This window comes from Rhinoderma darwinii (assembly GCF_050947455.1).
Source record: "Rhinoderma darwinii isolate aRhiDar2 chromosome 11 unlocalized genomic scaffold, aRhiDar2.hap1 SUPER_11_unloc_3, whole genome shotgun sequence".
Classification (NCBI taxonomy): domain Eukaryota; kingdom Metazoa; phylum Chordata; class Amphibia; order Anura; family Rhinodermatidae; genus Rhinoderma; species Rhinoderma darwinii.
Window position 1 is genome coordinate 96459 of NW_027461855.1, and position 24214 is coordinate 120672.

The 24214-nt window shown below is 47.5% G+C and overlaps 1 pseudogene; it reads right to left on the bottom strand.

Moving 5' to 3' along the window:
* LOC142698043 (uncharacterized) overlaps positions 1-17767 on the bottom strand; it is a 29065-nt pseudogene extending 11298 nt beyond the window's left edge.
* Between the last annotated feature and the right edge of the window lie 6447 nt (positions 17768-24214).

Sequence of the window (24214 nt, forward strand, 5' to 3'; positions counted from 1 at the left end):
TCCCCTCTCCACAGGATATCCACAGGACAGGGGATACATGTGTGATCGCTGGCAGCGATAGGGAGAACGGGGGACTGAAAGTCCCCTGAAGTTCTCCATGACTAACCTCGGACTTCCGGCGTCTGTGTCGGCAGCTCTGTAGAAATGAATGGAGCGCCGGTCGTGCTTGTGCGCATGCGTGACCAGCGCTCCTTTCATTTTTAGTGAGCTGTGCAGATGCCGGAAGTCAGAGGTTAGTCATGGAGAACTTGGGGGACTTTCAGTCCCCCGTTCTCCCTATCGCTGCCAGCGATCACACATGTCTCCCCTATCCTGTGGATAGGGGATACATGTCTTTTATTAGGACACACTGTAGGTCGCATTTTTTTGGGAGGGGGGACGCTGTATGGTGTTCCCTACAGGGGGGGGGGCTGTATGGCGTTCCCTACAGGGGGGATGACGCTGTATGGCGTTCCCTACAGGGGGGACGACGCTGTATGACGTTCCCTACATGGGGGATGACGCTGTATGGCGTTCCCTACAGGGGACGACGCTGTATGGCGTTCCCTACAGGGGGGGCTGTATGGCGTTATCAAAAGGGGGGGTTTGTAAAAAAGGCACTATCTACAAGGGGGGGGGGGTTGTGTGACTCCCAGGGGAGGGGGGGCCACAGTCAAAAGTTTGCTATGGGGCCCAGTCTTTCCTAGTTACGCCGCAGATCCTATGGCCTTCCTCTATCTATCAGAAGTTTAGTCCAGATGGGCCTGAACTGTCTATACGTGTCTGCAGGAACATGATCAAAAGATGGTCTCTTGGTTATGGCCATGTCAACTTCCAGCAGACGGTGAGTAATGGTCATTACATTGTGATATGTACCCGGTAATGTAATTTTATTACCAATGCTGTGGCCGGGTTGTTTCCTTCAAGAAGGACCCCCTGACGCCACTGTCCATATATGGACATTGACGTCAGGGATCTCCTCCTGGAGCGGAATCCCTGGCCAGAGTTGGCAAGGGGATTCCACTCAAGGAGTAGACACTGACGTCACTGTCCATATATGGATAGTGGCGTCAGGGGGCCCTTCTTGAGGCAATCCCCGGCCACAGCATTGGTAACGCTGCGGCCGGGGATTCCGTTTAGGGAGTAACCCCTGACGCCACTGTCCATATATGCTAGAGGGAGCTTGAGTGGCGCTATCTACAGGAGAAGGGGGGTAGCGCTATATGTATCCGGTGCTATCTACAGGGGGCGCTGTGTGGCACAATCTACAGTGGGCGCTGTGTGGCGTTATCTTCAGGGGGGTGTGGCATTATATACAGAGGGCACTGTGGCATTATCTACAGGGGGTGTGTGGCATTTTCAGACCCTAGACAACCTTTTTGGTGGACCATTGTGGTAAAAACTGATGTTAAAAACGGATGACAACTAACGACAACTGATGGTTTTGTAGTAAAAATTGTGAAAAATTCTGATGCAACTGATAAATTTTTGAATCGGTTTTTGCATCAGTTGTAATCACTTGAGACAAAAAAACTGATGATGATGCAATTGATATATTCAAACAATGTAACAGTGGCTATCAGCTGTTAATCAACTGTTATGGGGGACTTTGACTGTTGCTGTTATGTGGGCACTGTGACTGTCACTGTTATGGGAGCACTATGGCTGTCACTTTCCTGGGGGAGAGTCGGTTGTCCCTGTTATGGAGGACTTTGACAGTTACAGTGCCCACATAACAGCAACAGTCAAAGTCCTCCATAACAGGGACAACCAACTCTCCCCAGAACAGTGACAGCCATAGTGCTCCCATAACAGTAACAGTCACAGTGCCCACATAACAGCAACAGTCAATGTTATGGGAGCACTTTGGCTGTCACTGTTCTGGTAGAAAGGTGGTTGTCCTTGGTATGGGGGCCCTTGACTGTTGCTGTCATGTGGGCACTGTGACCGTCACTGTAAGGGTATGTGCACACGACCTATTTTCAGACGTAATGGAGGCGTTTTATGCCTCGAATTACGGCTGAAAAGACGGCTCCAATACGTCAGCAAACATCTGCCCATTGCCTGCAATGGGTTATACGATGTTCTGTTCCCACGAGGTGTCATTTTACACGTTTTTTTACGTGGTAAAAATAGGCCGTGAAAAAGAGGTGCAGGTCACTTCTTGGGACGTTTTTGGAGCCGTTTTTCATTGACTCTAGCGAAAAAAGCTCCAAAAACGGCCGTAAAAAACGCAGCGAAAATCGCGAGCGGCTTCAAGAACGTCGGAAAATCAGGAGCTGTTTTCAAGGGGAAACAGCTCCTGATTTTCAGACGTTTTTTGAGCCACTCGTATTTTTCGCGGTGTTTTTGCTGTGTTTTTGCTACCGTTCTTGGAGCTGTTTTCAATAGAGTCAATGAAAAGCGGCTCCAAAAACGTCCCAAGAAGTGACCTGCACTTCTTTTGACGAGCCGTCATTTTACGCGCCGTATTTTGACAGCGACGCGTAAAATTACACCTTGTCTGAACAGAACATCGTAAAACCTATTGCAAGCAACGGGCAGATGTTTGTAGGCGTAATGGAGACGGTTTTTCAGGCGTAAGAGTTTTTTGCAGGCAGAATTTCTGCTTCTAAATTCCGTTTGGAAGTTTGAGGCAGATTTTCCTCTCCCTGCACGCCGCGGGCATAAAACGCTGCAAAATATGCTTTCTCTGCCTCCCATTGAAGTCAATGGGAGGTCAGAGGCGTAAACGCCCGAAAATAGGGCATGTCGCTTCTTTTTCCCGCGAGGCGGTTTTACAGCTGGCGGGAAAAAGACGCCTCCGCCTCCCATTGAAATCAATTGGAGGCACTTTCGAACTGTTTTTGATGAGGTTTTTGGCGCGGTTTCCGCGTCTAAAAACTCGGAAAAAAAACTCTGTGTGAACATAGCCTAAAAATTACACCTGTGACTTACGTCTGAAAATAGGTCGTGTGAACATACCCTTATGGCTACACTGGTGTTACCACGGTTACATAGGAGAGGGGGGTGTCATATCTGTTTTATATCTCCAAAAAGTGTGAGGTTTGATTCTGGAACATGTAAATGGTAATAATATAATAATGTTATGTCATAGCGCCACCTGGTGGCCATAGTACAGATTGCGTTCATCATCCGCCTGATAAGCATTTTAGTAAAAATCTCACATACAAAGAAGCTGACTATGTTTATACTACGCGCATCATGCGTCACACACTGACACGTAATTAATGGACAGGAAAGATTCTGACTGTAAATACCTGAATGATTGCCTCGCTTCACCCAGAAGTCATAAACGTCACTTCCTGTTTGTCTGTTCCAGTCATTTTTCTTCCGGGTACTCAGATGGCCTACCAAGACAGTTGCCACAGTGACCACACGAGGCCGCTGTTGCTACTGCACATCTTTTGTGCTGTCTGCATCATATAAAACTCGGTCTATAAATTCCCTGCAGTATTGCTATATTATTCATTAAAATATACAATATCGGAATAATTTGAAAGTAAAAAGTTCCCTGCGGTGACCACACGATGGCGCGCTGCTGCTCCTTGTATTACTAGGCTTCCTGCATTACATTGAATTTAGTGAGCATTTCCCAGCATTAACCACACGATGGCGCTGCTGCTCAGCGTATCACTAGGCTGCCTGCACTACATTGAATTTAGTGAGCATTTCTCAGCATTGACCACACGATGGCGCTGCTACTCAGCGTATCCCTAAGGCTGCATGAATTACATTGAATATAGTGTGCATTTCCCAGCATTGACCACAAGATGACGATGCTGCACAGTGTATCACTAGGCTGCCTGTATTACATTCAATTTAGTGAGATTTCTCAGCATTGACCACACGATGGCGCTGCTGCTTAGCGTATGACTAAGGCTGTCTGAATTACATTGAATTTAGTGAGCTTTTCCCAGCATTGACCCCACGATGGCGCTGCTGCAGAGCGCATCACCAGGCTACCTGCATTACAATGAATTTAGTGAGCATTTCCCAGCATTGACCACACGATGGCGCTATTGCGACGTATAGCCAATGCAGCCTTCCATAAGTAATAAGGTCGTAACATATAGTCAGTATTTTCCCAGCGATGACCACATAATGGCGCTATTACTTCATCCATGAAAGTAAACAGTTCCCCGCGGTGACCACACCGTGGCGCTCTACATTATACTTTGTAAGTTTTTTCCTGCAGCGCATCATCTATAGAGGCTGTTCCCCTTGCATTATATAACTAGACGAGACACTAGTCTGCTCAGGGGCGTAACTAGGAAAGACTGGGCCCCATAGCAAACTCTTGGCCACCCCCCCCCCCTCGGGTGCCACAAGCAGCCCCCCCTTATAAATAGTGCCCCCTGTAGAATGTGCCATACAGCCCCCCTGTAGACAGTGCTATATAGCCCCTCCTATAGACAGTGTCACCCCATTTGTAGATAGCACCCCCACCTTCCCCTTGTAGAATGCCATAAACCCCCCACTGTACATAGTGCCACAGAGCCCCCCTTAGTAGAAAGTGCAGCACACCACCCCCCTTAGCAGATGGTGCCAAACACAGACACCTGTAGATTGTGCCACAGCCCTCCCCTTGTAAATAGTGCCACACAGCCCCCCTTGTGTATAGTGCCACACAGCCCCCTTTGTGTATAGTGCCACACAGCCCCCTTTGTGTATAGTGCCACAGAGCCCCCTTTGTGTATAGTGCCACACACAGACACCTGTAGATTGTGCCACAGCCCTCCCCTTGTAAATAGTGCCACACAGCCTCCCTTGTGTATAGTGCCACACAGCCCCCTTTGTGTATAGTGCCACACAGCCCCCTTTGTGTATAGTGCCACACAGCCCCCTTTGTGTATAGTGCCACACAGCCCCCTTTGTGTATAGTGCCACACAGCCCCCTTTGTGTATAGTGCCACACAGCTCTCCCCCTTGTGTATAGGGCCACACAGCCCCCCTATGTGTATAGTGCCACACAGCCCCCCTATGTGTATAGTGCCACACAGCTCTCCCCCTTGTGTATAGTGCCACACAGCCCCCTTTGTGTATAGTGCCACACAGCTCTCCCCCTTGTGTATAGTGCCACACAGCTCTCCCCCTTGTGTATAGTGCCACACAGCCCCCTTTGTGTATAGTGCCACACAGCCCCCTTTGTGTATAGTGCCACACAGCTCTCCCCCTTGTGTATAGTGCCACACAGCTCTCCCCCTTGTGTATAGTGCCACACAGCTCCTCCCCTTGTGTATAATGCCAGAAGGCAATGGCACATCCGAGAAAGTTGTATCAGCCAGGGAGATGTCACTCAAACATGGAAAGGTGGGTTTGGAGGCAGGACTATGTGACTCGTGAGGATATCGGCACCGCCCCATGACCCTCTAATGAGTAATTAGCATATAGTGTGCGTCGTTTTAAAAGTGGATTTTAAGGATTTTGCTGCATCTGAAAAAAACATACAGCGGAATACTGTCAGATCATGTATTACCGCATGGTGACGGTTCAAGGGGTTAAAACTACCAGACAGGTTCCCATGAAATATACAATGAATTGAGAAAAGAGAAACCAGAGACTGCTCGTCCAATAACCAGGCAATTACACCCAGCACTCCACTATATACACCCAGCGCTCCACTATATACACCCAGCGCTCCACCCTATACACCCAGCGCTCCACCCTATACACCCAGCGCTCCACCCTATACACCCAGCGCTCCACCCTATACACCCAGCGCTCCACCCTATACACCCAGCGCTCCACCATATACACCCAGCGCTCCACCATATACACCCAGCGCTCCACTATATACACCCAGCGCTCCACTATATACACCCAGCGCTCCACTATATACACCCAGCGCTCCACTATATACACCCAGCGCTCCACCATATACACCCAGCGCTCCACCATATACACCCAGCGCTCCACCATATACACCCAGCGCTCCACCATATACACCCAGCGCTCCACCATATACACCCAGCGCTCCACCATATACACCCAGCGCTCCACCATATACACCCAGCGCTCCACCATATACACCCAGCGCTCCACTCTATACACCCAGCGCTCCACTCTATACACCCAGCGCTCCACTCTATACACCCAGCGCTCCACTCTATACACCCAGCGCTCCACTCTATACACCCAGCGCTCCACTCTATACACCCAGCGCTCCACTCTATACACCCAGCGCTCCACTCTATACACCCAGCGCTCCACTCTATACACCCAGCGCTCCACTATATACACCCAGCGCTCCACTCTATACACCCAGCGCTCCACTCTATACACCCAGCGCTCCACTCTATACACCCAGCGCTCCACTCTATACACCCAGCGCTCCACTCTATACACCCAGCGCTCCACTCTATACACCCAGCGCTCCACTCTATACACCCAGCGCTCCACTCTATACACCCAGCACTCCACTCTATACACCCAGCACTCCACTCTATACACCCAGCACTCCACTCTATACACCCAGCACTCCACTCTATACACCCAGCACTCCACTCTATACACCCAGCACTCCACTCTATACACCCAGCACTCCACTCTATACACCCAGCACTCCACTATATACACCCAGCGCTCCACTATATACACCCAGCGCTCCACTATATACACCCAGCGCTCCACCATATACACCCAGCGCTCCACCATATACACCCAGCGCTCCACTATATACACCCAGCGCTCCACTATATACACCCAGCGCTCCACTATATACACCCAGCGCTCCACCATATACACCCAGCGCTCCACCATATACACCCAGCTCTCCACCATATACACCCAGCGCTCCACCATATACACCCAGCGCTCCACCATATACACCCAGCGCTCCACCCTATACACCCAGCGCTCCACCCTATACACCCAGCGCTCCACCCTATACACCCAGCGCTCCACCATATACACCCAGCGCTCCACCATATACACCCAGCACTCCACCATATACACCCAGCACTCCACCATATACACCCAGCACTCCACCATATACACCCAGCACTCCACCATATACACCCAGCACTCCACTATATACACCCAGCACTCCACTATATACACCCAGCACTCCACTATATACACCCAGCACTCCACTATATACACCCAGCACTCCACTATATACACCCAGCACTCCACTATATACACCCAGCACTCCACCATATACACCCAGCACTACACCATATACACCCAGCACTACACTATATACACCCAGCACTCCACTATATATACCCAGCACCTCCACCATATACACCCAGCACTCCACCATATACACCCAGCTCTCCACTATATACACACAGCAATACACTATATACACCCAGCACTCCACTATATACACCCAGCACTCCACTATATACACCCAGCACTCCACTATATACACACCCAGCACTCCACTATATACACACCCAGCACTCCACTATATACACACCCAGCACTCCACTATATACACCCAACACTCCACTATATACACCCAGCACTCCACTATATACACCCAGCACTCCACTATATACACCCAGCACTCCACTATATACACCCAGCACTCCACTATATACACCCAGCACTCCACTATATACACCCAGCACTCCACTATATACACCCAGCACTCCACCATATACACCCGGCACTACACCATATACACCCGGCACTCCACTATATACACCCAGCACTCCACTATATACACCCAGCACTCCACTATATACACCCAGCACTCCACCATATACACCCAGCACTCCACCATATACACCCAGCACTCCACCATATACACCCAGCACTCCACCATATACACCCAGCACTCCACCATATACACCCAGCACTCCACTATATACACCCAGCACTACACTATATACACCCAGCACTCCACTATATACACCCAGCAATATACCATATACACCCAGCACTCCACTATATACAACCAGCGCTCCACTATATACACCCATCAATATACCATATACACCCAGCACTCCACTATATACATCCAGAAATATACTATATACACCCAGCACTCCACTATATACACCCAGCACTCCACTATATACACCCATCACTCCACTATATACACCCATCACTCCACTATATACACCCAGCACTCCACTATATACACCCAGCAATACACTATATACACCCTGCAATACACTATATACACCCAGCAATACACTATATACACCCAGCAATACACTATATACACCCAGCAATACACTATATACACCCAGCAATACACTATATACACCCAGCAATACACTATATACACCCAGCAATACACTATATACACCCAGCAATACACTATATACACCCAGCTCTACACTATATACACACCCAGCAATACACTATATACACACCCAGCAATACACTATATACACACCCAGCAATACACTATATACACCCAGCGCTCCACTATATACACCCAGCGCTCCACTATATACACCCAGCGCTCCACTATATACACCCAGCGCTCCACTATATACACCCAGCGCTCCACTATATACACCCAGCGCTCCACTATATACACCCAGCACTCCACCATATACACCCAGCACTCCACCATATACACCCAGCGCTCCACCATATACACCCAGCGCTCCACCATATACACCCAGCGCTCCACCATATACACCCAGCGCTCCACTATATACACCCAGCGCTCCACTATATACACCCAGCGCTCCACTATATACACCCAGCGCGCCACTATATACACCCAGCGCTCCACTATATACACCCAGCGCTCCACTATATACACCCAGCGCTCCACTATATACACCCAGCGCTCCACTATATACACCCAGCGCTCCACTATATACACCCAGCGCTCCACTATATACACCCAGCGCTCCACTATATACACCCAGCAATACACTATATACACCCAGCACTCCACTATATACACCCAGCACTCCACTATATACACCCAGCAATCCACTATATACAGCCAGCAATATACCATATACACCCAGCACTCCACTATATACACCCAGCACTCCACTATATACACCCAGCACTCCACTATATACACCCAGCACTCCACTATATACACCCAGCACTCCACTATATACACCCAGCACTCCACTATATACACCCAGCACTCCACTATATACACCCAGCACTCCACTATATACACCCAGCACTCCACTATATACACCCAGCACTCCACTATATACACCCAGCACTCCACTATATACACCCAGCACTCCACTATATACACCCAGCACTCCACCATATACACCCAGCACTACACCATATACACCCAGCACTACACTATATACACCCAGCACTCCACTATATATACCCAGCACCTCCACCATATACACCCAGCACTCCACCATATACACCCAGCTCTCCACTATATACACACAGCAATACACTATATACACACCCAGCACTCCACTATATACACCCAGCACTCCACTATATACACCCAGCACTCCACTATATACACACCCAGCACTCCACTATATACACACCCAGCACTCCACTATATACACACCCAGCACTCCACTATATACACCCAACACTCCACTATATACACCCAGCACTCCACTATATACACCCAGCACTCCACTATATACACCCAGCACTCCACTATATACACCCAGCACTCCACTATATACACCCAGCACTCCACTATATACACCCAGCACTCCACTATATACACCCAGCACTCCACCATATACACCCAGCACTACACTATATACACCCAGCACTACACTATATACACCCAGCACTCCACCATATACACCCAGCACTCCACCATATACACCCAGCTCTCCACTATATACACCCAGCACTCCACTATATACCCCCAGCACTCCACTATATACACCCAGCAATACACTATATACACCCAGCTCTCCACTATATACACCCAGAACTACACTATATACACCCAGCGCTCCACTATATACACCCAGCGCTACACTATATACACCCAGCGCTACACTATATACACCCAGCGCTCCACTATATACACCCAGCTCTCCACTATATACACCCAGCAATACACCATATACACCCAGCAATATACCATATACACCCAGCAATACACTATATACACCCAGCAATATACTATATGCACCCGGCACTCCACTATATACACCCAGCACTCCACTATATACACCCAGCACTCCACCATATACACCCAGCACTCCACCATATACACCCAGCACTCCACCATATACACCCAGCACTACACTATATACACCCAGCACTCCACTATATACACCCAGCAATATACCATATACACCCAGCACTCCACTATATACAACCAGCGCTCCACTATATACACCCATCAATATACCATATACCATATACACCCAGCACTCCACTATATACATCCAGAAATATACTATATACACCCAGCACTCCACTATATACACCCAGCACTCCACTATATACACCCATCACTCCACTATATACACCCATCACTCCACTATATACACCCATCACTCCACTATATACACCCAGCACTCCACTATATACACCCAGCAATACACTATATACACCCTGCAATACACTATATACACCCAGCAATACACTATATACACCCAGCAATACACTATATACACCCAGCAATACACTATATACACCCAGCAATACACTATATACACCCAGCAATACACTATATACACCCAGCAATACACTATATACACCCAGCAATACACTATATACACCCAGCTCTACACTATATACACACCCAGCAATACACTATATACACACCCAGCAATACACTATATACACACCCAGCAATACACTATATACACACCCAGCAATACACTATATACACCCAGCGCTCCACTATATACACCCAGCGCTCCACTATATACACCCAGCGCTCCACTATATACACCCAGCGCTCCACTATATACACCCAGCGCTCCACTATATACACCCAGCGCTCCACTATATACACCCAGCACTCCACTATATACACCCAGCACTCCACTATATACACCCAGCACTCCACTATATACACCCAGCAATACACTATATACAGCCAGCAATATACCATATACACCCAGCACTCCACTATATACACCCAGCACTCCACTATATACACCCAGCACTCCACTATATACACCCAGCACTCCACTATATACACCCAGCACTCCACTATATACACCCAGCACTCCACCATATACACCCAGCACTACACCATATACACCCAGCACTACACTATATACACCCAGCACTCCACTATATATACCCAGCACCTCCACCATATACACCCAGCACTCCACCATATACACCCAGCTCTCCACTATATACACACAGCAATACACTATATACACCCAGCACTCCACTATATACACCCAGCACTCCACTATATACACCCAGCACTCCACTATATACACCCAGCACTCCACTATATACACCCAGCTCTCCACTATATACACCCAGCTCTCCACTATATACACCCAGCACTCCACTATATACACCCAGCACTCCACTATATACACCCAGCACTCCACTATATACACCCAGCACTCCACCATATACACCCAGCACTACACTATATACACCCAGCACTCAACCATATACACCCAGCTCTCCACTATATACACCCAGCACTCCACTATATACCCCCAGCACTCCACTATATACACCCAGCAATACACTATATACACCCAGCTCTCCACTATATACACCCAGAACTACACTATATACATCCAGCACTCCACTATATACACCCAGCGCTCCACTATATACACCCAGCACTACACTATATACACACACCCAGCGCTCCACTATATACACCCAGCGCTCCACTATATACACCCAGCTCTCCACTATATACACCCAGCAATACACCATATACACCCAGCAATATACCATATACACCCAGCAATACACTATATACACCCAGCAATATACTATATGCACCCGGCACTCCACTATATACACCCAGAACTCCACTATATACACCCAGCACTCCACTATATACACCCAGCACTCCACTATATACACCCAGCACTCCACTATATACACCCAGCACTCGACTATATACACCCAGGACTCCACTATATACACCCAGCACTCCACTATATACACCCAGCACTCCACTATATACACCCAGCACTCCACTATATACACCCAGCACTCCACTATATACACCCAGCACTCCACCATATACACCCAGCACTCCACCATATACACCCAGCACTCCACTATATACACCCAGCACTCCACTATATACACCCAGCACTCCACTATATACACCCAGCAATATACCATATACACCCAGCACTCCACTATATACAACCAGCGCTCCACTATATACACCCATCAATATACCATATACCATATACACCCAGCACTCCACTATATACATCCAGAAATATACTATATACAACCAGCACTCCACTATATACACCCAGCACTCCACTATATACACCCAGCACTCCACTATATACATCCAGAAATATACCATATACAACCAGCACTCCACTATATACATCCAGCAATTATGTCCCTGTTCCTTCATATTACCGGCTTTATGTTCCTGTTTCATCATATTACCGGCTTTATGTCCCTGTTCCCTCATATTACCAGCATTATATCCCTGTCCTCTCATATTACCGGCATAATGTCCCTGTTCCCTCATATTACCGGCATAATGTCCCTGTTCCCTCATATTACCGGCATAATGTCCCTGTTCCCTCATATTACCGGCATTATGTCCCTGTTCTCTCATATTACTGGCATTATGTCCCTGTTCCTTCATATTATCGGCATAATGTCCCTGTTCCCTCATAATCCCAGCATAATGTCCCGTGTAGGAGGGCACGTTGTCACGTTTGGTGCTCGCTAATTTAAACTGTGGAGTTTAAGGAATCTCCCTCTTCCTCACCTTTAACCCCAGCAAGGAGGTATTGATTTTCCCGTTCGGATTCCTAGGTTGCAGTCCTGAGAGTAATGACAAATTGGCAGCGGAGCGTTGCATAGGGATGTTAGTGGCAAGATCAGAGGCGCAGTCCGGAACAGAGCTAAGGGTCATCACTAAGAGAGCAATAAGGATATATGACAAGACGAGGACGTAGTCACAGTACAGACCAGGGCTCAAAACCCGGAGTAGTGAAAGCCCGGAGTAGTGACAACCCGGAGTAGTGAAAGCCCGGAGTAGTGAAAGCCCGGAGTAGTGAAAGCCCGGAGTAGTGAAAACCCGGAGTAGTGAAAAGCCGGAGTAGTGACAACCCGTAGTAGTGAAAGCCCGGAGTAGTGAAAGCCCGGAGTAGTGAAAACCCGGAGTAGTGAAAGCCCGGAGTAGTGAAAGGCCGGAGTAGTGAAAACCCGGAGTAGTGAAAGCCCGGAGTAGTGACAACCCGGAGTAGTGACAGCCCGGAGTAGTGACAGCCCGGAGTAGTGAAAGGCCGGAGTAGAGCTACATGTACCAGACAAGAAATCAAAAGGAGCGAGAGAGGGGCAGAATACAGCAACAAGCGGATGATTGAAGTCCAGAACAACCAGTGAAACACAAGGAAGTGCCTTCATTTGCAGGTAAGGGATGGCAGGTTGGATCCCTCTTTAAATGGGCCGCTGGGCTTGTTTCAATGGAAACTTAATGTGGCTGGAAGCAGGGCCGCCATCAGGAATTTCTGGGCCCCATACAGCCATGATGTCTGGGCCCCCCCCATCATTACCGGGGGTGGGCAACAGAATGTGTGGCGCTCACGTTTGTACGTTATTCGCATTAAATGATTTTGGTGCTGATGTCAATTACAGTGAAGGAAACCATGGAGTCGGCAGTGACCGGTTCATGCTCCGGATTTTGATCTATTTAGCTAAAACGTATCCGACTGTATGGCATACAGTGGGAAACGTCGCCTGGGAAATGGCCCTTGGGAAACTACTGAAGTCACTGTTCATGAACAGGGCTGGAGCCTTCTACTAGCGCTCTGCCCAGGGACTATGGCGCTGCTCCTGATGTCCATATACATAAAGTGACGTCAGAAGCTGCACAAAGCCTGAGTACACGGCCGGAGCGTCGGCAACATTCTGGCCAGGGATTCCGGCCCTGGAGAATCCCCTGATGTCACTTTACATATATGGACAGTGATGTCAGGAGCTCCCAGGGACAAAGTCCACGGGTAGAGCACTTGTGATGCTGCCTGGGGACTCCTAGAGCACTTGTGATGCTGCCTGGGGACTCCGGAATAACAAAGTCTACTACGCCATTTGATCCTTCAAAAAGAAGGTAAACCGACGTCCACCAGCCCGACGGAGGCTAAAAGGACATAATGGAGCCCTGTGAATTATCGTTTACGTTGTTTATACTGTAAGGTAGGAGATTTCCTGACTACACGATAAACTTAGGGCAACAATACGATGTGAAGGGGCCTTAAAGAGGCTCTGTCACCAGATTTTCAAACCCCTATCTCTTATTGTAGCAGATCGGCGCTGCAATGTAGATAACAGTAACGTTTTTGTTTTTTTTCAAAAACGAGCATTTTTGGCCAAGTTATGAGCATTTTTATATTTATGCAAATGAGCCTTTCTTATGTACAACTGGGCGTGTTTAAAGTTATGTCCAAGTGGGTGTGTATTGTGTATGTACATCTGGGCGTGTATTGTGGGTGTACATCTGGGCGTGTATTGTGGGTGTACATCTGGGCATGTATTGTGTATGTACATCGGGGCGTTTTTCCTTCTTTTACTAGCTGGGCGTTGTGAATAGAAGTGTATGATGCTGACGAATCAGCATCATCCACTTCTCTTCGTTACCACCCAGCTTCTGGCAGTGCACAGACACACAGCGTGTCCTCGCTTATCCGACGCGATGAAGTTCCTGTGGGAGGAAGTGAGTGACGTCACAGCGTGATCTCGCGAGGACACGCTGTGCGTCTGTGCACTGCCAGAAGCTGGGTGGTAACGAAGAGAAGTGGATGAGCAAACACGAGTTTGCTTAAAAAAACTTCTGAAAATCAGGAGCTGTTTTCCCTTGAATATCTCTGTATTTTCAGACTGATTTTGATAATTGTGTGATCATACCCTAAGGCCTTATTCACACGATAGTGTCCCGCCGTTTTTCCCGGCCGGTTTGCATTAGTTTTGCATCCGTTCCGGGCCGGGCATATCTGGACAGTGACATCAGGGGCAACTCCTGAAGGGGAATCCCCATGTGACCGCTGATTCCACTTCAGGAAAAGCCCCTGTTGTCTGTGTCCATTTATGGACACTGAACGTTACTGGCTTCTCCTGGTGGGGAATCCCCGGTCACAGAGTGTTCGGGGATTCCGCTTCAGGAGTTTCCCCTGGTGTCACTGCCCAGATATGGACAGAGACATCAAGCGCTCTGTCCAGGAGCGGAATCCCTGAACACACAGGGATTCCGCTCCTTCAGGGAGCTAAAGTGGGGCTAGCACATAGCAGAGGAGGGACGAAGCTACAGCAGTAGCAGCCGCAGCAGCTGCTAGCGGCGCCATCGGCCATGGTAGGTGTCGCCGCTAGCAGCTGCTATGGCTGCTATAGCGGTAGCGATGTCTGAAGAAGCGCCAGGGCGGAAAGGAGGCTGATTCGCAGGGCCAGGGCGATTTGGGAAGGGAGCCAGCGCAGCGCCCCCTTCCACCTGCTGTACACCCCAGCCCTGCCACACAGTACAGCAGTACCCCCGCAGTGTTACCTCCAGCATAGAGCGCTTCTTCTGAATGAGATACACTCCTCCTCCTCACATGCACTCTGCGCTGTGAGGAGGAGAGAGCGAGCGACGGTAGACACGGCCATCACTCGGGAAACATTCCGGTGATGGCCTTGTATTACCCGGCCCCATAGACTTCTATGGGAGCCGGGCGGCCGGGTAAACGGACGAAAATAGGGCATGTCCCATTTTTGGACGGACGGTTTTCCCGGCCCGTCAAAAAATCAGTCGTGTGAATAGCCCTTTAGGGGTCTATTGTTCCTACTGCAGCCGGGTGCCGGCCGATTTATGAACGGCCGTCACCCGGCCGGGAAACCCTGTCGTGTGAATAAGGGCTAATAGGCATGCAGCTTATTTAACCCCTTCCCTCCTCAGCCATTTTTTGGATTTTAACTTTTGTTTTTTCCTCTCCACCTTCCAAAAGCTATAATTTTTTTTACTTGAGGGCTTGTTTTTTGCGGTGCAAGTTGTAGTTTTTCATGGCACCATTTATTGTGCCGCATAATGTACTGGGAAGCTGAAAAATAATTATTTGTGGGGTGAAATGCTGCACGTGCGTGAGGTTCTGACAAACCCCATTCACATGAGTTGGGGCTTATTCAGACTAAGGTGTTAATCGTCCGTGTGAAGGACGTTTTTTTAATGGCCGTCACACGGCTGCAGGTATTTCTATGGGGCTATTCACACGGTTGTTGTTCTAACAGATCGTGTGAATGGCCTGTAAAAAAATAGGACATGTCCTATTTTTGTGCGTTTTCACGGATCCCTCAATAGACTCAAGTCTATGAGGGATGTGTGAAAACGGGTCCCGCACGGCTGCAATTCGGCCACAAAAAACGGCCGTTCTTCACACACGTTGGTCTGAATATCGCCTTAGGCTTTATTCACATGAACGTGTCCGTTTTGCACGCGCAAAAAACGCTGCATTTTACCCGAGCAAAAGTTCAGTGTGGCGTCAGCATATGGTGCGCGGCTGCGTGATTTTCGCGCAGCCGGCATCATTATGACACTCTGTTGTGATGTTACAACACAGTAAAGAAGGGGGGGCTTTTATGTTTCCCTTCTCTTCTTTACCAGCTGTAGCGCGAATCACGCGCGTCACCCGGAAGTGCTTCCGTGTGCCGTGCACGATTTGCACGCACCCAATGACTTCAATGTGTGCGTGCTGCGCGAAACACGGGCAAGTATATGACATGTCGTGAGTTTTACACAGCGCAGACACGCTGCGTGAAATTCACTGACAGTCTGAACGGCCCCATTCACTAACATAAGTCCGTGCGACGCCAGTGAAAATCACGCTAGTAGCACGGACGTATAACACGTTCGTGTGAATAAGGCCTTATATTGTAATTTGTAGTGAATTTTCAGTGCGCAATCCGCACCAAAAATAGGAGGCAAGTAAGTGGCTTATTCAGATGTCCATGTTCGGTCTGTGATATAAGGACCGTGTATCGGCCATATTTCCCGGACCGACCACAGTTCAGGGAGCCGGGTTTCTAGCATCACAGTTATCTATGCTCATAGTCCCTCCCTTCCCGTGGGAATACTGTCCCCGGTCCCGTACTGAAAGCATCATTACAGTATGGGACAGTATTCCCGCAGAGAGGCAGGGACTCCTAGCAACACTGATAACTATGATGCTAGGAGTCCGGCTCCATGAATTGTGGTCAGCCTGTGAGATACAGCCGATACACGCTCCGTATGTCACAGACCGAATGCGGCCGTCTGAATAAGGCCTTAGTCTAGTTACACAGTGCGGTGAAATCCCATTTTTTTGCCACAATTTTTGCAAAAACGTGACTTGACCGCACTGTGAGAATATAGCCTAACAGCACTTTTCATGTTTTGTATCTTTTTTTTATGCAATTTTCGTAATTGCGGCACAAATCACGCGGTTTTGCCACGATTTTTATATAATCGCGGCAAAACTGCGCCATTTTTGCCGCGATTACGAAAATCGCGGCAAAAAAACGCTAGGAAAACGAAAAAATACCAAAAAACTTTTTAACCAACTTTATACAATCTACAAATGGGGTCAGGGGGATGGGAATCAGGATGGATAGGGGAACATACTCACCAGCCTGCAGGTCCGGTCGGCAGTGTAGAGGAGCTGGGGGGCGGGATCTCCACACGCAGCTTCAGCACATGCTGCATCTTCCCCTCCAGTGAAGCAACAACAGGTATGCAGGGGCTGCCGCGAGTGTTGCTAGGGGAGTGTCGCTAGGGGAGTGTTGCTAGGGGAGTGTCGCTAGGGGGGTGTCGCTAGGGGGGGTCGCTAGGGGGGTGCCGCGGTCGTTGCGAGGGGGGGGCCGTGAGCGTTGCGAGTGGGGGGGCAACAGTCCGAGGGAGGGGGGGCAACAGTCCGAGGGAGGGGGGCGACGGCAGCCCGGCGGGCCCCTTTTCTTCATCCATGTGGCCGGGCCCCTGACGGGAGTACCAGTAATACCCCCCCTGATGGCGGCCCTGGCTGGAAGCACGGAACTGTGGCCCCTAGCAGGAAGACATTGCTAGTGTGAGTTGGGTTGCTTGGCAACCTGCTGTAACTACAAATAGAAATCCAACACGAATCGGGACACATGAGTAACAGTCCCGACCCTCTGAGGTCCCCTCTAGGAAAGAGTTCTGGGAGACCTGACAGGATGCTTTGAGTAAGTTGTGGAGCCTGAACTTTCTTCAGATTCCAAGTTTTCTGATGAAATAAAGTAAGTTGTGGGTCAGAGCTAGCCGCGCTGTGTGATGGTCGCCTGATTCCAGAGCTCTTCACCAACATGCCGCAATCCTCCAGCTAAACGGGTAAAACCCGGCCACGAAGGGTGGAATCGGGGACAAACGGAGAACTACTGGGCCGCACAAAACCCAACCTAAAAATGGATACGTTCCTCAGAAGGGAAAACATTTTTTTCTCACCGGACGAATCCCATTCTCCATCAGCAGACGACTCCGAGTGTACAGGAGCTGTCATTTCCAGACACAGTCCTGTCACATGTCAATCTCTAGAGCATTCTTTCATAGTATGACATGAAGCAGATAGACCAGAGGGTGATGGGACTGGAGGACATAATGCCTGTTATAGGAAGGAACAGGGACATAATGATTGTAAGATGAAGGAACAGGGACATAATGATTGTAAGATGAAGGAACAGGGACATAATGATTGTAAGATGAAGGAACAGGGACATAATGCCGGTAATATGAAGGAACAGGGACATAATGCCTGTAATAAGAAGGAACAGGGACATAATGATTGTAAGATGAAGGAACAGGGACATAATGCCTGCAAGATGAAGGAACAGGGACATAATCCCAGTAATATGAAGGAATAGGGACGTAATGCCGGTAAGATGAGGGAGCAGGGACATAATGCCGGTAATATGAAGGAACAGGGACATAATGATTGTAAAATGAAGGAGCAGGGACATAATGCCTGTAATATGAAGGAACAGGGACATAATGCCGGTAATAAGAAGGAACAGGGACATAATGCCGGTAATATGAAGGAATAGGGACATAATGATTGTAAGATGAAGGAGCAGGGACATAATGCCTGTAATATGAAGGAACAGGGACATAATGCCGGTAATAAGAAGGAACAGGGACATAATGCCGGTAATATGAAGGAATAGGGACATAATGATTGTAAGATGAAGGAGCAGGGACATAATGCCTGTAATATGAAGGAACAGGGACATAATGATTGTAATATAAAGGAACAGGGACATAATGCCTGTAAGATGAAGGAACAGGGACATAATGCCTGTAATAAGAAGGAACAGGGACATAATGCCGGTAATATAAAGGAACAGGGACGTAATGCCGGTAATATGAAGGAACAGGGACATAATGCCGGTAATAAGAAGGAACAGGTACAAAATGCCTGTAATATAAAGGAACGGGGACATAATGCCTGTAAGATGAAGGAACAGGGACAAAATGCCGATAATATGAAGGAACAGGGAAATAATGCCGGTAAGATGAGGGAACAGGGACATAATGCCGGTAATATGAAGGAACAGGGACATAATGCCGGTAATATGAAGGAACAGGGACATAATGCAGATAATATGAAGGAACAGGGACAAAATGCCGGTAATATGAAGGAACAGGGACATAATGCAGATAATATGAAGGAACAGGGAAATAATGCCGATAATATGAAGGAACAGGGACGTAATGCCGATAATATGAAGGAACAGGCACATAATGCCTGTAATAAGAAGGAACAGGGACATAATTCCGGTAATATGAAGGAACAGGGAAATAATGCCTGTAATATGAAGGAACAGGCAGATAATGCCGGTTCAAATGAGGGTACAGGGACATAATGCCGGTAAGATGAGGGAACAGGGACATAATGCCGGTAAGATGAGGGAACAGGGACTAAATGTGGGTAAGATGAAGGAACAGGGACAAAATGCCGGTAAGATGAGGGAACAGGGACGTAATGCCGATAATATGAAGGAGCAGGGACATAATGCCGATAATATGAAGGAACAGGGACGTAATGCCGATAATATGAAGGAACAGGGACGTAATGCCGATAATATGAAGGAGCAGGGACATAATGCCGATAATATGAAGGAACAGGGACGTAATGCCGATAATATGAAGGAACAGGGACGTAATGCCGATAATATGAAGGAACAGCGACGTAATGCCGATAATATGAAGGAACAGGGACGTAATGCCGATAATATGAAGGAGCAGGGACATAATTCCGATTATATGAAGGAACAGGGACATAATGCCGGTAATATGAAAGAACAAGGACATAATGCCTGTAATATGAAGGAACAGGGACAAAATGCCTATAATATGAAGGAACAGGACATAATGCTGGTAATATGAAGGAACAGGGACATAATGCCGGTAATATGAAAGAACAAGGACATAATGCCTGTAATATGAAAGAACAGGGACATAATGCCGATAATATGAAGGAACAGGGACATAATGCTGGTAATATGAAGGAACAGGGACAGAATGCCTGTAATATGAAGGAACAGGACAAGTTGCCGGTAATATGAAGGAATAGGGACATGATGCCGGTAATATGAAGGAAAAGGGAGATAATGCCTGTAATATGAAGAAACAGGGACATAATGCCTCAAAGATGAGGAAACAGGGATATATTACCGGCATTATGTCCCTGTGCCCTCCTACACGGGACATAATGCCAGTAATATGAGGGGACAGGGACATTATGCCGGTAATATGAAGGAACAGGGACATGAAGCCTGTAATATGAAGGATCAGGGACATATTGCGTGTAATATGAGGGGACAGGGACATTATGCCGGTAATATGAAGGAACAGGGACATAATGCCGATAATATGAAGGAACAGGGAAATAATGTCGGTAAGATGAGGGAACAGGGACATTATGTCTGTAATATGAAAGAGCAGGGACGTAATGCCGATAATATGAAGGAACAGGGAAGTAATGCCGATAATATGAAGGAACAGGGAAATAATGCCTGTAATATGAAGGAACAGGGACATAATGGCAGTAAGATGAGAGAACAGGGACATAATGCCGGTAAGATGAGGGAACAGGGACAAAATGCCGGTAAGATGAGGGAACAGGGACATAATGCCGGTAAATGAGGGAACAGGGACAAAATGCCGGTAAAATGAGGGAAGAGGAACGTAATGCAGATAATATGAAGGAACAAGGACGTAATGCCGATAATATGAAGGAGCAGGGACATAATGCCGATAATATGAAGGAACAGAGACGCAATGCCGATAATAGGAAGGAACAGGGACGTAATGCCGATAATATGAAGGAGCAGGGACGTAATGCCGATAATATGAAGGAGCAGGGACGTAATGCCGATAATATGAAGGAACAGGCACATAATGCCGGTTCAAATGAGGGAACAGGGACATAATGCCGGTAAGATGAGGGAACAGGGACATAATGCCGGTAAGATGAGGGAACAGGGACTTAATGCCGGTTATATGAAGGAACAGGGACATAATGCCGGTAATATGAAAGAACAAGGACATAATGCTGGTAATATGAAGGAACAGGGACAAAATGCCTGTAATATGAAGGAATAGGGACGCAATTCTGGTAATATGAAGGAACAGGGACGTAATGCTGGTAATATGAAGTAACAGGGACTTAATGCCGATAATATGAAGGATCAGGGACGTAATGCCGGTAATATGAGGGAACAGGGACATAATGCCGATAATATGAGGGAATAGGGACGTAATGCTGGTAATATGAGGAAACAGGGACATAATACCTGTAATATGAAGGAACAGGGACATAATGCCTGTAATATGAAGGAACAGGGACGTAATGCCGGTAATATGAAGGAATAGGGACGTAATTCCGGTAATATGGAGGAACAGGAACGTAATGCCGGTAAGATGAAGGAACAGGGACAAAATGGCGGTAAGATGAGGGAACAGGGACATAATCTCGGTATATAGAAAGGGAGAGAGACATAATCTCGGTAGTATGAAGGAACAGGGACGTAATGCGGGTAATATGAAGGAACAGTGACGTAATGCCGGTAAGATGAAGGAACAGGCACATAATGCCGTTTCAGATGAGGGAACAGTGAAATAATGCCGGTAAGATGAGGGAACAGGGACACAATGCCGGTAAGATGAGGGAACAGGGACAAAATGCCGGTAAGATGAGGGAACAGGGACATAATGCCGGTAAGATGAATGAACAGGGACATAATGCCGGTAAAATGAGGGAAAAGGAACGTAATGCAGATAATATGAAGGAACAAGGACATAATGCCGATAATATGAAGGAACAGAGACGTAATGCCGATAATATGAAGGAACAGGGACGTAATGCCGATAATATGAAGGAGCAGGGACGTAATGCCGATAATATGAAGGAACAGGGACGTAATGCCGATAATATAAAGGAACAGGGACGTAATGCCGATAATATAAAGGAACAGGGACGTAATTCCGATAATATGAAGGAACAGGGACATAATGCCGGTTCAAATGAGGGAACAGGGACATAATGCTGGTAAGATGAGGGAACAGGGACATAATGCTGGTAAGATGAGGGAACAGGGACTTAATGCCGGTTATATGAAGGAACAGGGACATAATGCCGGTAATATGAAGGAATAGGGACACAATTCTGGTAATATGAAGGAACAGGGACGTAATGCTGGTAATATGAAGAAACAGGGACTTAATGCCGATAATATGTATGAGCAGGGACGTAATGCCGGTAATATGAGGGAACAGGGACATAATGCCGATAATATGAGGGAACGGTGACGTAATGCTGGTAATATGAAGAAACAGGGACTTAATGCCGATAATATGAGGGAACAGGGACATAATGCCGATAATATGAGGGAACGGTGACGTAATGCTGGTAATATGAAGAAACAGGGACATAATGCCTGTAATATGAAGGAACAGGGACGTAATGCCGGTAATATGAAGGAATAGGGACGTAATTCCTGTAATATGGAGGAACAGGAATGTAATGCCGATAAGATGAAGGAACAGGGACAAAATGCCGGTAAGATGAGGGAAGAGGGACATAATCTCGGTAGTATGAAGGAACAGGGACGTAATGCCGGTAATATGAAGGAACATGGAAATAATGCCGGTAATATGAAGGAACAGGTACATAATTCCGTTTCAGATGAGGGAACAGTGAAATAATGCCGGTAAGATGAGGGAACAGGGACTTAATGCCGGTTATATGAAGGAACAGGGACATAATGCCTGTAATATGAAGGAACAAGGACATTATGCCGGTAATATGAAAGAACAAGGACATAATGCCTGTAATATGAAGGAACAGGGACATAATGCCGGTAATATGGAGGAACAGGGACAAAATGCCTGTAATATGAAGGAACAGGGACATAATGCTGGTAATATGAAGGAACAGGGACATAATGCCGTTAATATGAAGGAATAGGGACGCAATTTCGGTAATATGAAGTAACAGTGACGTAATGCTGGTAATATGAAGAAACAGGGACTTATTGCCGATAATATGAAGGAGCAGGGACGTAATGCCGGTAATATGAGGGAACAGGGACATAATGTCTGTAATATTAAGGAACAGGGACATAATGCGTGTAAGATGAGGGAACAGGGACATATTACCGGCATTATGTCCCTGTACCCTCCTACAGTGAACATAATGCCGGTTATATGAAGGAACAGGAAAATAATGCCGGTAAGATGAAGTAACAGGGAAATTATGCCGGTAATTTGAAGGAACAGGGACATTATGTGTGTAATATGAAGGAACAGGGACGTATTGCCGGTAATATGAAGTAACAGGGACGTAATGCCGGTAATATGAAGAAATAGGGACGTAATTGCGGTAATATAGAGGAACAGGCAGATAATGCCGGTTCAAATGAGGGAACAGAGACATAATGCCGGTAAGGTGAGGGAACAGGGACATAATGCCGGTAATATGAGGGAACATGGACTTAATGCCGGTTATATGAAGGAACAGGGACATAATGCCTGTAATATGAAGGAACAGGGACAAAATGCCTGTAATATGAAGGAACAGGGACATAATGCTGGTAATATGAAGGAACAGGGACCTAATGCCGGTAATATGAAGGAATAGGGACGCAATTCTGG